Here is a 15,892-nt window from a genome sequence, read left to right on the forward strand (position 1 = left end):
GTCCCCGCCTGTCCCCGCCTGTCCCCGCCTGTCCCCGCCGCCGGTGCCGGGATGGCCGCGGGAGCGGGAACGGAGCCGGGACAGCGGGACAGCCCCGGGAAGGCAGCGCCCGGTCTGAGCCTCAGCGCTGCGGGAGGTGAGGGATGAGGATGGCAGGGATAAGGATGGGAGGGATGAGGATGGGAGGCTGCTGAGGCCCTGGCACAGGGTGCCCAGAGAAGCTGTGGCTGCCCCTGGATCCCTGGAAGTGTCCAAGGCCAGGCTGGACAGGGCTTGGAGCAATCTGGAAAGAGAATCATTCATTCGGAGCGCCGTAATTCTCCCTCCTCTTTCACCAGAGGCTTTTAAAGCGTGGCTCAGCCATCGGAGAGTGAAGTCTGATGATAATGACACAAATTTGGGACAGTGTTACCTCCAAGGACCAGAAATACACAGATCAAACATCTGAGCCCAGGTCAAATCCCACATCAGCAGAGATCCAGCCCCAGAAAACATTGGCTTGGACTGTCCAGGTCTTTTCTTGAGAGCAGATTTTATTTCCTACAAACCTATCATCAAAACAGGGACCAACCTTCTTTGTCAGGAAAGAGGCCTCTAAGCAGAGGCAGCTTGAAGTCTGTGATGATACTGGGTCCTTTGGGCTCAGCACAGCAAGGCTGAAATGTGGAAATACTCCCAATATCCTTGCACAATGAAAACCCACAAGATCCATGATAAATGTATTTCCTTGTGCTTGCTAGTTTACCACAGAGTATGGAGGGGATGAACTTTTTTTCTGCTCTTAATGAGAATCTGTTCACTTTGATGAGCATCAAATCTCTCTCTGTTAATTGCTGTCAATAGAAGTGGAGATTAATCAATACTTCTATGAATCAATGCCTTTATCAGGCACCTCTGGAGGACTGAAATAAGAGGAAAAGTCACAGCAGTGGCCGAGCCTCAGGCATGGAGTTTGCACAGTTGCAAGTGTTCCCTTAATTACAGGCTGCATTAATTAACGTTGGGCTGTAACTTATTAAAAGGTCATCTCAGAGTCGTCACATCCTTACCTGGTAACTCAAAAAACACTTTAAAGAATGCGTTCCTGTGGCTGAATATTTGCAGGATAAAGCACAACGTTCCTTCCAGATCTCCTTGGAGCCTGTTCAAGACATTGTGCTGAGCTTTCCCTCTGGCTGCTTTCCTTGCAGGAACACATTCCATGCTCGAGCTGCTTTCCCCTCTCAGGTGGTTTGCAAACCTTGGAAGGGCAGGATTGCAGCAGGTGAGGAGCAAAGGGTGGCTCCTGCCCCATTTGCTCACCTGCAACGGGGAGGGATAAAGGGCTTAGCTCTCCAAAACCTGCAGGAGCAAGTTCCAACAAGGAAAATTCCAGTTAATTGGTGCAAGGAGCTTTTTCACAATGGGGGAAGTCCCAACACTGCAACGGGCACTGGGGAGGTTTTGGGTTCCTGCTCTTAGAGGTGCTGGAATTGGGCAGGACCGAGCTCTGAGGAGTCCGTGGAGTCACAAAACGGTTTGGGTTGGAAGGGACCTTAAAGCTCATCTTGTTTCAGTCCTTTGCATAGCCCAGGGAGCTCCGGCTGTTCCATGTTCCATCAGGTCAGCTCCAAGCTGGAGTTGCAGAACTGCGGGCTGATGGTTAGACTTTAAAAAGAATTGTTTTTTTTTTTTCTCTTGTTTTTAGTGTTTTGTCACCAGTTCCTGTCAGGCTGGAGAAATGATGCTGTCCATGGGAATGGCATGGAAAGGAATATTGGGATGTATTTTCTCCTGGTATCCATCAGCTCTGTTTCTTTCTGTGATTTAAAATACAAGAACACAAGATATGGACAATTTCTGGTTGTATTTGTATTTATCCTTATCTCAGTAAAGGAATAGTTCAAATTCACCTGTCACAACTGAAGTTATTTTTACAGTGAATATTAGCAGGGAAATGTGCATTAGGTTTTTCTGTTGATCCAATTTCTGTCTGATTTATTTGGTGGCATGAAAAATCACATATAACCTTTAAATTAACATTGTTCAGCAATTAACTTCTTCCTTTCTTTGGACTAACAGCTTTGTAGTAAACAAACAATGCAATACAACAACAGAAGTAAAATAGGGATTTGTTTTTCAAAGGCATTCACTTTCTTTTGTATGAATTTCTCCTGAAATATCTTTAATTTCTATAGATTTTATTTTAAACTGTAGGAATTTCTTTTGGATGACAAACTGAATTCATTTTGCTACCAGCTGAGGTCATCATAGAACAATTTTGGTTTATTTTCTGCCCTCTCCACTGCTTTAGGAGAAAAGTAGGGGGGAAAAAAGCAAGAGAGAGCTGAGAAACTTCAAAAGCAGAGATTGATGAGAACTCTGTGAAGATTTTGGTGACCTCTGCGTCAGACTGGAAAATCAAAATATTTCCCCCACCTCAGGCAGTTGGGACTGGGAGCTGTGGTTTTTGTGGTGAACCCAGAATGGCTGAAAAGCAGCTTCATGTTTATTCATCATCGTTTTTTGTGACAGGACATCGGTGTGTCCTGACCCTGAATCTTCCTACTCCTCACTTGGCTTTTTTTTCTGATTGTGGTTTTCATCCCTCTCCTCCCAAGTACCTAAAACGTGTGGGGAAAATACTGATGTGAATTCAGCTCTGAAAGCATTTAGTGCTTCTTAGAGAGGAATAATTTCCTTGCACACTTCAAGCCAGCTTTGTTTTATGGGAAAGATTGGATTTTTTGAGCTCTTCTTTTATTTACCAAATTTAATTTATCCCTCCAGTCCCCTCCCAACAGAAGTGAAATATTCTAGTCACATTTTAAACTGCAACTTCATGACTCAGATTCTCAGTCCCTGATGGAGATGGGAATTTGGGTACACCTCATCCCCTTTCCAGTGCCCAGATTTGGGGTTGTATCCTCACCCCCAGCGATGAAAAGCAGCTCTTCCCATTACCCACAGGCTCTTTTCCCAGGATTTCTGCATTCATATGGGAATGAAAATGTGCAAATGGATTCAGTCCAAGCCACTGGAAACAGGAAACTCTACAAGCTCCCTCCTTTTATCCCCCTGCGAAAGCGCCGACCGTTTGTTTTATTTCGGGATACTGTATCCTAACAAATTATCCCTAAAAATCATTTGGTGTGAAATTGCAGATTAATCCCACCGGGGTGGGGGTTTAGCCCTCGTCTGGCCACTTGGGAGCTCACAGATGGTGGCTGGGAGTGTGACAAAAGGCACAATCCCTGATTAGATGCATGGATGTAACGGACAGAAAGCTTTTCCTCATGGCCAAGGTGAGGAAAACACCGGAGGTCCTTGAGCCTGCCTCCTGCTGGGAGAGCTGTCCTGGAAAATCTGCTCTGGAGAAGTTTTGCAATGGCTCCCAAACAAAAGGAAACCTGCTCAGACTCTCTTTAAAATCCCATGTTTACTTCCTAATGCCGTTACTGCTTTTCTTATTCCTTTTTTTCTTTTCCTTGTTGTTTTGTTTTATTGAATCTTTAGGTGGCAAACACCAACAAATGGGGATTCCTTTCGGAGTCTGGCAGCTTCTTGTTCCCAAAATTAATTCTTTCTATCCCACAGGGGAAATTATGTCCTGTTCATGAAGTGCTGGAAGTCTGGCCTGGGAGAAATTAATCTTTATTCTTGTGAAATGACGTTGCTGCCCTGCACAGCCCTGAAATTCCAACTGCCAGCTGAGCTACTCTCTGATTTTAATGTGAAATTGCTCTTACTTAGGAACAGAATCCATCGTGCTGCTGGTTCCTGGTGGGAATTCAGGTGTGTGAGTACAATGCCCCATCCCTGGAAGTGCCCAAGGCCAGGCTGGATCGGGCTCTGAGCAACCTGGGATAGTGGAAGGTGTCCCTGCCCATGACAGGAGTGGAACGAGAGGAGGTTTAAATCTCTTCCAACCCAAAACTCTCTGAGATTCCATGATCTCCCTGGAAAAATGGGCCTGGGGCTTCTAAATGCCCTTGCAACAGAAATCCTGCAGAGCCAGGATTGTTTGTGCTTTAAGAGCTGGCAGAACCCCAAACCCAACCCACAAAGACACACAAAGCCTGACAATATATTTATTATTTAAGGAGTTAAACCTAAGCTTAGCACAATTTTTACCTCTGTGAGTGCCCTGATTTATGTCTAGTCTAAGGCAAAATGAGTTTATAGGTGCTATAATTGTGCAGTGGTTATTATATACAATAATATGAAGCAATGAAATTAGAACAAATCTGTGTATTATGTCAGCAATAGAATTAACACTTTTATTTTGCATTTAGGGGATGAAGCAAATACTTCTGAAATTATTTTCTTTTTCCCAAAAACAGAGGGTTATCAATATGCTGTTGGCTGATGGATGTAATTTCTAATTTAGTTTGTCATTGGAAGGGAACTTAAGCCCCAGAGCATACAAAATTGTCACTTCTGATCTCTTTATTGCTCTTTTGTAGCCTGTGGTTTATTTACAGCTGAGGAACCTTGCAGAGAATCCTGTGTAGGTCTCACCTATTCATTCATTACAATAATGTGCTTTTCCTTAATTAATATCCCTCATTGTTTCAGCAAATCCCCATGGGTTGTGTCATGCAAATAATGGCAATCAGTGCTTTTTCTGTCTCTGTGCTCACATGAAGTTTTTTGCCTTAGTAGGTGAAAAGGAAAGAAGAAAAAAAGGAGATTTTGAAGCTCTTCGCTTCCATCTTTGGGCAAATGCACAACTTTTTGTTGTAGGAGCAATGACTGTTGAGTGACTACAGAAATATTTTGGGGAATTCATGCCTGAGGGCTCAGGTGGCCTCAGCTGGAGGCACAGCTCATGAAAATCCCAATCAGCTGCTGCAGCCAGAGCTGGAGCCCAACTTTCAGAGAGCCCATTCTGCTTCCCAGCAAGGGAATTCTATTGGCACAGGGACAGGGATGGTCTGAGCATCCCAGTCTGGCCATGTTTAAGTTGATATTTCTTACACAAGACCACAGAGATGATGGAGAATGCCAAAGTCTGGTTTGGGATTGGAAATGTTGCAGAGCTCAAAACTCCTGATGGCATCAGGGTTTTCAACCATGACTGCAGATGCTCAAGTAGAACATTCTTCAAGGTTTGTGGAGAAGTTTTAATAACAAACACACAGTTTTGTTTTGTTTTGTTTTGTTTTTTTTTCTTTGTTTTTATTTCTGCAATACTTTCAGTGTATCACAGACACATTTTACTTCAAATAAAAAATGGCACCCACAGGATGTCAGGGTAACATCCAAATGTGTACAGCCCAAATTCAGTCTGATCAATCCTTTCAGAAGGGACGGAAGGTTTAATTTGCATTTTCTTCCTGGTTTCTGTAAATCTTTGGTGTACTTTGGTTCTACCCATGCATCATCCCTCAGAAAAGAGGGATATCACCCCCACTTTCCTGCCAGGTGTTGCAGAGTGTTGGGTGTGTTCAGGGATCCCTGGTTCTGAAGGTTGTGTAACTATTCCTGGGTGGAAGCATCCATCAGAATCTAGCAGTGACCATTCCTTTGGAGACAGAGAACAAAGCGAAGCCTGTGAGTATTTTTAAGAGTGAAAAGTTAAGATCCCTTCTCTTAATAAGGCCATCACCAAATTAACATACCCAAGAAATCATCAGCTCTATTATGAGCAGCTTCTCCTGCTCCCTCAGCAGCTCTTCCCTCACCAAGCCCATGATTTAGTGAGTATTGTTTCCTGCTTCCATGACACACAAGTCTAATTAAACCATTTCTGCACCTTCCCTGGCCATAACTCCTCATTCCAGTAATTAGAAGACACCCCAGTACAGAACATGCTGCTTCATCAGCTTTTAGGCTACGAGACTTAAAACTAACATTTTCAAAAGCATTTCATGGTTTGAAAGAATGGTCAATTAACCTTCAGTTTCCCAGGGGGAACCCTGCAAAGAACTGTCAACAGTTCAGTTTAGAGAGATTTGTCCAGTGACCTACAAGGCCACGAAGTTCACGAATGCATGGAACGGTGTCATCATGGATTTGTTCCCTGGGTTACTGTCACAAGAGAATAAACTGATTTTTCTGCTACAGTAACAAGTGACCAAGGGGCGACTGAACGACCTCGGTGCTTCCCTGGGCTCCTGGGCAAAACCAGGGCCACTCAGCAGGAAAAAACTCCTGGTATCTTCAGGATGAATGATGTGTCTCTTTCTCTTCCTCCCATAAGGTTCTTTTTTAATCAGAGGAGCCCCGGGGGTGGGGATTCCTTGGCTGCCTGCTGGGTTTCTTTGTATTTGGAATTCTCTGCAAACGGCAGCGTAAGATAAACGTCTGATTACTGTGGTGGTGACAGTCTTCAGATTTAAGTGATAGCAACATCTCAGCCTTTGTAGCAAATTAAGAGTTTTCTGTGGAGCAGTGGGGTTGATTTGGGGATGCACCTGCTGGAGGAACCCGTTCTGAGCCTTCCGGAGAGGTCTCACCACGAAGTTGATTTTATTGTGAGGTTCCAAAGGAAACAAGAGTCTGCTCCTGGCCATTGAAGGTAAAACAATCTCTGGCTTCACAAGGGAGGCAGAATTAGCCCTAAATAAAATTCTCTTCTGTGTAGGATTTGATATGTGGAAATTCAAATCTTTGGCTTTGCTTTTACTTCAATAAAAGCAGTAAAAACACTTCATTTGCTCTGTAAACACAGGGGTTTATTACCATTTCAGAAGCTGCATGGGAAAATTGATTTAATTTTCTTCCACTCATCATCAGAACATTTTCCCTGGCCAACCTTACAAATCCCTACATTAGATCTGATTTTCCTGGCTTTTTTTGCCACACCCATGACACACAAGGTCAGGGTCGCTGCTCCATGACTGGATCTGTCTCTAGTACAGTTTAAAACATTTCAGTTGTTTCTATGTAGTGCTCCATATGTATGATTTTAAGATATCAAGTAATCAGAAGGGTTTTATTAAGGACACAGAGAAACTCAGAATGGTTTGGGTTGGAAGGGATCTTAAACCTCATCCAGTGCCACCCCTGCCATGGGCAGGGACACCTTCCACGCTCCCAGGTTGCTCCAAGCCTCATCCAGTCTGGCCTTGGACACTTGCATTGTACTCACACACCTGAATTCCACCAGGAGCGCTCAGCCCTGAATCCTAGGAGCAGTTTTTGTAAAGACTTCAAACATCAGAGTTCTCCAAATCCCAAGTACTGCATGCCAGGTGCTGGATGTACTTCAGAGGAAATTGAGACATCTCTATAGGGGTTTTTAAAAACCAGATCACACCAAAGGGTGGTAATTGAAGCTGACTCCCTGTTTTTCTGTGTTTTGCACAGCTGCAGAGTCGTGGCTCAGGCTCCCAAGCTCTTCCTGCCTGTGGTGATTCTCATCTGAGCCCATCCATTGGGGCAGCTCAGGAAGGTTTTCCCCCAGACCTGGGGTGAGGGTCTGTCAGAGCCTTCAAACCTGATAAAACCCCGCAGGAAGGGAATAACATTGATCCTGTGTATTGCCAGTGACCCTTTGCTGTATTTTAGCAGTGCCACATTTGTCATTCTCTGTCTCCTCCTAAAGTTCTCGGTGAGCGAGAAGGGAAGGACGAGGAGAAACAATGGCTCTAATTAGAAATTTGCCCATTTCTTTCAGAACAGCTGGGGAGAAGCTCAGACCCTGACCTGTTCTTTCCCTCCTCAGAAGCCCCAGAGCAGAGATTTAAATTCAAAGCATGACTTTGCAGGCTGGGCTGCACAGGGGGGAGGGGAGCAGGGATGAGGAGCCGCGGGCACGGTGCATGAGCGGCGCTGGACATGGAGAGAGATATCATTAGATTAAAAAAGTGTCTTCCCACACAAACAAAAGGAGAGGCTGGGTGGGAGCATCAGGATTATCCAACACAAGCTCCAGAGGCACTGCTGGGACAAGGACAAGGACAGGGTTCTGTTCCTGCAGAGCCTGGAGTGTGGACACACACGGAATGTCCCACACGGGCCCTGGGCTCTGCAGATCCCTCCCCACTCAGGATCAATTACTCATCCAAAGTGACAGCCACTGTCTGGTGACCAAGAGTTGTCACCCATTTGAGCTTCCTCAAGGGTGAATGGTTTCGCTTCTGAGCTGCTCTGATTGCTCTGCTGTGTTTTTGGAAGGAAAAGTTGGCAAATTTATCCAGTTTTTGTTGCCCGAAGTAATCAATTCATCACACAGAATGCTGTGGGAAATGGATTTGTAGAGAGTTCTTAGGGTTTTCTATCAAACCCTAAAATGGATTTGTAGAGAGTTTTTAGGGTTTTCTATCAAACCCTAAAATGGATTTGTAGAGAGTTTTTAGGGTTTTCTATCAAATCCTAAAAACTTTTTACAAATCCATTTCCCACAGAACGCCTTGCTTGGTTTCTTATGACATTCTTACTTCAACACCTTGGTTTCTTTCTACATTCAAATCATCATTGCTGATGGTTGTTTTTTGTAGATAAAAGCTCAGTGGTTTTGCTACAATTTTTTTGCTTCAGGAGAGTATTGATCCTGCTGAACTCCCTGGGATATGAAGTTGGGCCCTTCTTTTTTAGCCCTGCCAAACAGCTTTAACCTTTATTTGTTCTATATTTGCTTTCAGAATGGGCAGTTTAATGCTCAGATAAATTTCGATATACGGGGATGTAACAGGAAAAACGACAACAACAAAAAAAAGAATCTGTTGGGGTTATTCATGTGCTTTTGGATTTGATTTACTTCCTACTTCCTTATTTAATAACCAGGTTCCTTAAGACTCCTTAAGCTTGACTGACCCGTGTTTTGTTGGCAGGCCTATTCCACTGACCCCTGCCAAGACCCCTGCCCCAGTTCGTCTATCAGACAAAAATGAATCTATTCCAGGAACTATCACTTCCCATTATCTCTAATTGAGCCTGACAGTTGGAGACAGGCCTCATTATTTTTAATTGGGCCCTATAGTTCTAGAGTTAAATTAAACACAATTTAATGCAGATAGCTCATCTACATCGCTATGACAGAGTCAAATTGTATTTTAAGTTTCACGGAACAACAGGGTTTGTTTGCAGGCTTTGTTTTTTGCAGAGTGTTGCTGCTTTGAGCTCTGTGTTGTGTTAAAATGTGCTTGGGGCGTGAGGACACTCCTGTTAATTAGAACCTGACCTGGCCCTGCACCTGTTGGACCTTTTCTCTACACTTTTATACCAAAAATCCAAACGTGGGCCCAGGGTGGTAATGAAAAACTCTTTAATCAGCCCAGACTGCCTGTGAGAGCTTCATATGGTTCAGGTAGTTTTAAACAGATTTGCAGGGGTGTCATGCAAACAGAGAAACTACTGAAAGTTTTCCCCAAATTCCTGTGGGAAGTTTTATTCAGAGTTTAAAGGGAAGATTCCTCTCAATACCTCAACATAGCCATTTTTACTGCTCCATTCAGAGCTTTTTTTCTGCCACAAAGGAACATCTTTATCACCATCAGGTGGGGCTTTTCTGTGAAGACACCTCTGGATAAAGACAGAATTGAGCCATCCTGTTGCTGTAAATATTATAAATGTTCACATCTTGGATTTCCTTAGGGAAGGAACATTCCAGTCTGTGCTGAGGAAGGAGTTGTTTCACCCTTCTGGTGGTTTTCAGCCACACAGGAGTTGGAAAATCAGTTTGGTAAATAATTTCCTGTGCTCTTTCTTTGAGTCAGCTGTGGGCCGCAAGACCAAGTCATTTGTTATTGAAGCTTTAACTTTGCCAGAGTTCTCAAAGCAGTTAGTCCATCACAAAACTCTTTGGATTACTCATGGAACCAAGATTCCTAATTACAGAAGGCTTTGATAAAATACTGGATTTTCCTTTGCACTGGTGAGGTTAAACACTCATTTCAAAGCATGTTTCTTCTGATATATTTATATTTTCTGTACTTTCCTCTTCAGCTTTGCTTGAAGGTCAAATAAACAAACTTCATCATTTCTCCTATGAGAAATAACACATCCAAAGTGTCTTGAGTAATCCAAGACAAGGTCCTTTAGTTTGGAACAGCGGGATCTCTACTCTTCTTAGGGGTTTGGGCAGCTTGCATTAGTAATTATATACTGTGTGGTTAATTAACAGACACTTAATCATGGAAACTCTACAACATCAGGCTTGGAGGCTGGGATTGTCCTGGAGAAAATGAGCAAGGATTACCCAGTGTTTGTCCAGTTCCTGCTCCTTCCTAACTGCTCTCCTTGGTGTCAGCCACCCTTCCCAGCCCAAGCTCAGTCGTGCCTCACTTCTCCTGCTGCCTCTGGCATCTTTTCTGGAGCAGGGAATTCCTGCAGCCTGGAGAAGCTCCTGGAAGAGCCCTTTGCTGCCTGTCCATGCTGGATCTCCAGCTTTTCTCCTGGCATTGCTTTTGCTGCACACAGAGGCTGTGCCTTCTGCTGGGAGAGCAAAAATAGCTCCAAAAATAGCACCAAAACAGTGGTTTTTTTATCAGCCCAACCACTCACTTGGAAGCTGATGTGATGGCACCTCTGGGATGATTTTCCATGCTCACAGCCAGCCTGGAAATGTTATTCCAGCCAGACAGCACCAACTGCATGAACTTCCCAGCTTTTCCACTCATTAGGTGTTTTTGTTGGCTTTATCCTGGCTGGCAGAACCCCCCTTCTTCCCTGGCCCTGCAGGAGGTCCCTGCTTTGACCCTAAAATCCCAGGAGATACAAGGGCTCTGTCATGTGCTGTTGTCCTTTTGACTGAACTTGGAGAGAAAAGGCCTTTGTCCAGCCTGTGGCCAGTGAGCAGCACACTCCCAAAAATACAGCCCAGATTTAGTGACCTGTGTGAGGAGTGAGACTGAAAGGGATTTATTGCAGCTTTCCACGCCGCTGTATATCAGTATTTGGGATTTATGACAGCTTTTCCATGATCCCATGTGCCTAAATTTGGGATTTTTGTGCCTCTTGCACATCAAGCATTTAGGCCTTGCTGGGAATATTCCCGGAAGCCACACCAGGGAGAGGAAGGATTGGCATCCTTCAATTGTCATCCCTGTTGTGGATGTGGAGCTGAAGATTTGGGGGTGTGTTTTTGTGGGAAGATTGTGGTGAGGGAGACTGGAGGGGTTTGGATGCTGGGTTTTATGCCTGTACTTGCTCTGTACAGCATTTTTTGGGAAAATTCACACCAGAGCTAAAGGCTTTCAGTGTCCCCCCTTCTGTTGCTGAGTTAACAAAAATATTACTCCCATATTTGTTGTAGTAATGAACTTCTATAAGTTCCAGCTACCCAGTCAGGGCACAGGATTGCTGGCTCCATGAAATTTTCCTGTTAGGAAGAAATTTTAAATCCTCATCCTGAGAAATTCACCGCAATTTCAAATGCAGAAAAGGATTTGTTCATTTTAAGAGTTCACATTTCCCTGATTCTTCATTTGCCTTGTGAAGATGAAATTTTAATGGATAAATTCATGATTTGATGGCCTGTGCAACACCACCTTGGTGCTACATGAAGCTCATAGATTATTATGGTTGTGCTGGATTGATCCCAGAATCACTGAGAGCGGAAAAGACATCCCAGACCATCCAGTCCAACCTGTGACTGATCCCCACCTTGCCTGGGCTTTAAATGCAATGTAAAAATCTCAAATTCCAACCTTCCAATGGCAGAATTTCCTCATGTGTGACTTTACTGTTCCAGAGGGGCAGCAGGGTTTGGAGAGGCTCATGGAGAGCAGGTTGTGGTTTTCCTGGATTTTACCAGGATCAAATTATCTCCTGTTCCCTCTGTGCTGTTTTGAGGTGGTTTTGGGGTTTTTTGTCTGCTTTGTTTTTGTTTCCTCTCAACCAGCTTGAGAAAGAATGTGGGTTAGAAACAAAAGATGTGGAGGATTTAATTTAGCCAGACAAAAAAATACTCTTTTCAAATGTTAAAACAGGCTGAAAGAGAGGTCTGAGGGTTGGTTTGAAAGGACAGGACTTTGTTCCCAGTGCTGTTCCCAGCAGTGATGGGAGACACTCAGATCCTGAGCTGATAGATCTGCCTCCTGACACTCCTGGCCTGCTAACTGGCTTTATTCTTTAATTAATATATACATTTATATTCTATAATTCACTGGCCAGCTTGCCGTTATCTGGAGAAGAGCTTAAAAATTGAAAACAAAAATATTTGGGAATTTTTAACAGCAGTAGAGGAGTGCTATTTATTACGTGGGATGCTTGGAATTACTGAGATCGGGGGTGAATAATTGATAATCATTTTAACCCAAGCAAAATTCCATTAAATATGAACAAGAGGAGGCTGGACACGTGGTAAAGGATTTCTCTTTCTCTTTTGACTGCAACCAATCCCTTTGGATCTGGTCACTGAAGACACCTGGCAATGAAATGGGTGTGTGATAGAGGAGGAAACCAGATATTATGTTACTTAAAAGTCATTCATCATGTCACAGGAAAGCAGGAATCTGAACTGCTGCAATAAATAATCGCTGAAGGTGATCTCTGCACACAAAGGAGCTGTGACAGGGAGCTACTGCCAGCTGCTGAAATGTCCCTCTGACAGCAGGCCAGGAGCTGGGGCTGCGCTGGAGTGAAAGCCGGGGAGAGCAGGACACAGGGAAATGATTTCCTGGGAGCCATCCCATGAGCTGCCCATAGAAATGAGCAGGCTGTGGTTTTCATGGCTTTTACCAGGATCAAATTATCTCCTGTTCCATCTGTATTGTTTTGGGATGTTAGTTTCTTTTTTTTTTGTTGTTGTTGTTGTTTTCTTTTTTTTTTTTTCTGGAGGAAAGGAGGATTCTGGGTTCCAGTCTCAAGCCTGAATTGTAAGAAGAGTTTGAAGAGCTCCATGTGTCCATCACAACACCTTGGCTCCAGCTACAAAGTTGTCATTTTGCATTTGTCAGCAAAGAACAACATTTCTCTCTTTTAATTCCTTTTAATTTGGTTTTCCTGTGCTTTCTTCATGGAAAGGGTGGTCAGGGACTGGAAGGGGCTGCCCAGGGAGGTTCGGAGCCCCCATCCCTGGAGGTGTCCAAGGGAGGAGTGGATGTGGCACCCAGTGCTCTGGGCTGAGGACAAGGTCAGGATCAGGTTGGACTCAATCTTGGATATCTTTCCCAATTCTGCTTTGCAATTCTACAAAGCAATTCCCTGAGCAATCCTCTTTCCACTGATGGTAGAAAGATCTCGTTGGGATTTTATTTTAGCTGGTGGCAACTTCCAGTTGTAATTGTGTGAGAGAGAACAGAGCTGTTCTGGTGGACAGGGTAACACCTTCTTGGCATGTCCAACAGTCCAGGTGGACAAGGGATGTCCATGGCACATCCAAGAGTCCAGGCCAGCTCACTGAAAATTCCTCCTTGTCCCTGTAACCAGACAGGGACTTTGGGATTTTCTGTCAGCAAAAGAAGGGATTAGGAGGGATAAACTGGACCTACCTGGATAGTCTGAGTGGCCATGAGCACCCTTTGTTTTCCATTTCTTGTAACTCAGTGACACTCTCAGCTCTGCTCCAACACATCCCTAAATGAATCAATGAGTTTTCCTCAGTGTATCTGCCCCAAAGTCAGTAACACACATTTATATTCTTTTCATCTCTGTATTACATCATCTCATTTTATATTAATTTCTCTATTTTCCTCTCCCTTTCCTGGAAGGTGCCCAAGATCTAAACTGAGTGGCTTGGCAGGGTTAACATTCATTTCCCAGAAGTTCATGCCTGGGATTTTTACCCTAAAGCTTTGGTGCTGCTCAGTCCTGGAAGTGCTCCCTGCCCTCTGTTCCGAGTTCAAACACCCACAGCAATGTGTCCCCACGCCTCAGAGGAACCAGGGAATGAATGGGGTAAATCCTGAGTGAATTTAATGAATATTTTCCCTGTTGAAGCAGTCGGAGGAATGGCTCAGAGCTCGGGGTGTAGATTTTCAGCAGCTGATGCTGAGTGAGGCTGGCGAGGTGCAGGTGGAGCAGCCTCTCCCAAGATCTGGTTACACCACGTCAGGACCCCGGGGAGGAAAAAGGCAGAATTCAATATCTGCATGTGAGAGTGGGGCCTCACCCTCCACAAGAGTTTTATTCCAATTCCTTCGGGGTAATCTGTCCCCACCCTGGGCACTGTCCCCAGTGAGGTGGAGAGATCCCAAAGGCTGCAGCAGTGCAGGGAAGCTGCTAAAACTGCCTCTGTGAGTTGGAATCACATGAAAGATTCATGTGGAGTCTTAGCACCTGCTCCTCCTTTGTGGGATATCTGCACTGTTAATTTTTAAGCACGTCTTAGCCTGGGGAAGAGAGATCCTATAACCAAGGGAATATACATTATTAACCTTAAAGCTCCCAGCTCGAGGCAGCTCCTGCAGCCTCAGCCACCCTGGGTTCTGAAGGAGCAGCTGAGCACCCGCCACCTGCTCCGTGGTGGCATCAAACTGGGATGGCTCCAGCTCAATACACCCAAAGGATGCCCTCCCTAATTTGGGTAATTTGTGATTAACACAGAACGCTCACCCCGACCCCTCAAGGATCCCAGGTGCAACCTAATCTCGGGGAAGATACAGTTTCTAGTTCTTATCTTGGAAAAGTGGCCACTAAGTGGATGCAAGTGCCATAGGCCCAAGTCCCTGGTCCCAGTAAATAATTAAAGGTGCTCAATTGGGGTGAGGACGTCGTCCCTGCCCGGCTGCCCAGAGTTCTGAGGGACCTCACCCAGGTTCAAAGCCCCCGGTGAATGGTTTCCCTGGAATAATTGGTAACAGCAGCCAGGATGGACACCCAGGTAACTTAAATTATTGTGGCTCTAGTGGGAGATGCATTAACAGAGAGATTTATTCCATGGGGCATTTCCTGCAGGGGGTTGGAACTGGAGGGTTTTTAAGGTCCTTTCCAAGCCAATCACTCTGGGATTTTAAGATTTTTATTGTCTGTATTACTGTTTATTTGAATGGTGCATTTCTATAGGTTAAATGATGGGATAATTATCTGAAAATTATACTTTTATAAAGCACACAACTGGTGCAATTCAGTCACAAATATCAGGACTCTTTTCCCAAACTTCCTGGTGCAGAAATAGATATTGAGTTTATCCTGGACAATGTGGGGTAAGAGCAACTTTTCTCCTCGATTCCTGTGTGCTCCTAAAGGCTCCCTTTCCTCCTCTGCTGGCTAATGGCATTTTTGGACTTCAACACAGAAATATCTCAGAAGCTGGGACTGGGATGACATCTCACTTCCATGGTAATGAAGTGTTGACAGAGGAGATGACAGATGGAACTCCAGGATCAATACAGCTATGTTGGTTTTTTTTTTTTTTTTTTGCCAAGAAGATACTAAAATGGGAAGGTTTATAACAAATTATAATTAAGGCGCAGGTTTCTTGGTGTCTGCTGATGAGTTTCCCTCATCATAGACTTTAGGAAAACTTCTGGGGGAAATTCAGCAGTACTGCACCACTAACACGGGTGCAGGCTGGTTTCTTAAACAGTCCAATTTAATTTTCCTAAATGCTCCCGAGGTTCTGGAGCTGGGCTCTTTGCACAGAGGTCACAGTTTTGGGGTGGTGCTCTGCAATCTGCGTCAAATCCCATCACAAAGCCTGGGCATGTTTTGCAGGACAAACATCCAGGTAACCTCGACACTCTCTGTCCAGAGCTGCCTCCTAAAGAACTGGATGAGGCTGGAATTCCTGTGCTCTCCTCAGCAAACGTTCCACCTGCTGCAAAACAACCTGGTTAATCCTTGGTTTATTTATTGAGTATCCCTGTGGTGAGACCTGCTCAGAGGCAAGAGGCTCCCTGGGCATCTCCTGTCCTCCTGTTCCCCTGGAAAAGCGTGGTCAGAGCTGGGGAGGGACACGGAGCCCAGGCTCAGCCCGGGAAGGTCAGTCCTGCAGCAGCGCTGGGTCCGAGTGTGCTGGAAAAGCTTCCCAGGGAGCTGCTCCCTGGGCTGGAGAGAGGCAGGAGGAGGGAGGCCCTGCGGC

Source organism: Anomalospiza imberbis, chromosome 18, assembly GCF_031753505.1.
Source record: "Anomalospiza imberbis isolate Cuckoo-Finch-1a 21T00152 chromosome 18, ASM3175350v1, whole genome shotgun sequence".
In the NCBI taxonomy this organism is placed as follows: Eukaryota; Metazoa; Chordata; class Aves; order Passeriformes; family Viduidae; genus Anomalospiza; species Anomalospiza imberbis.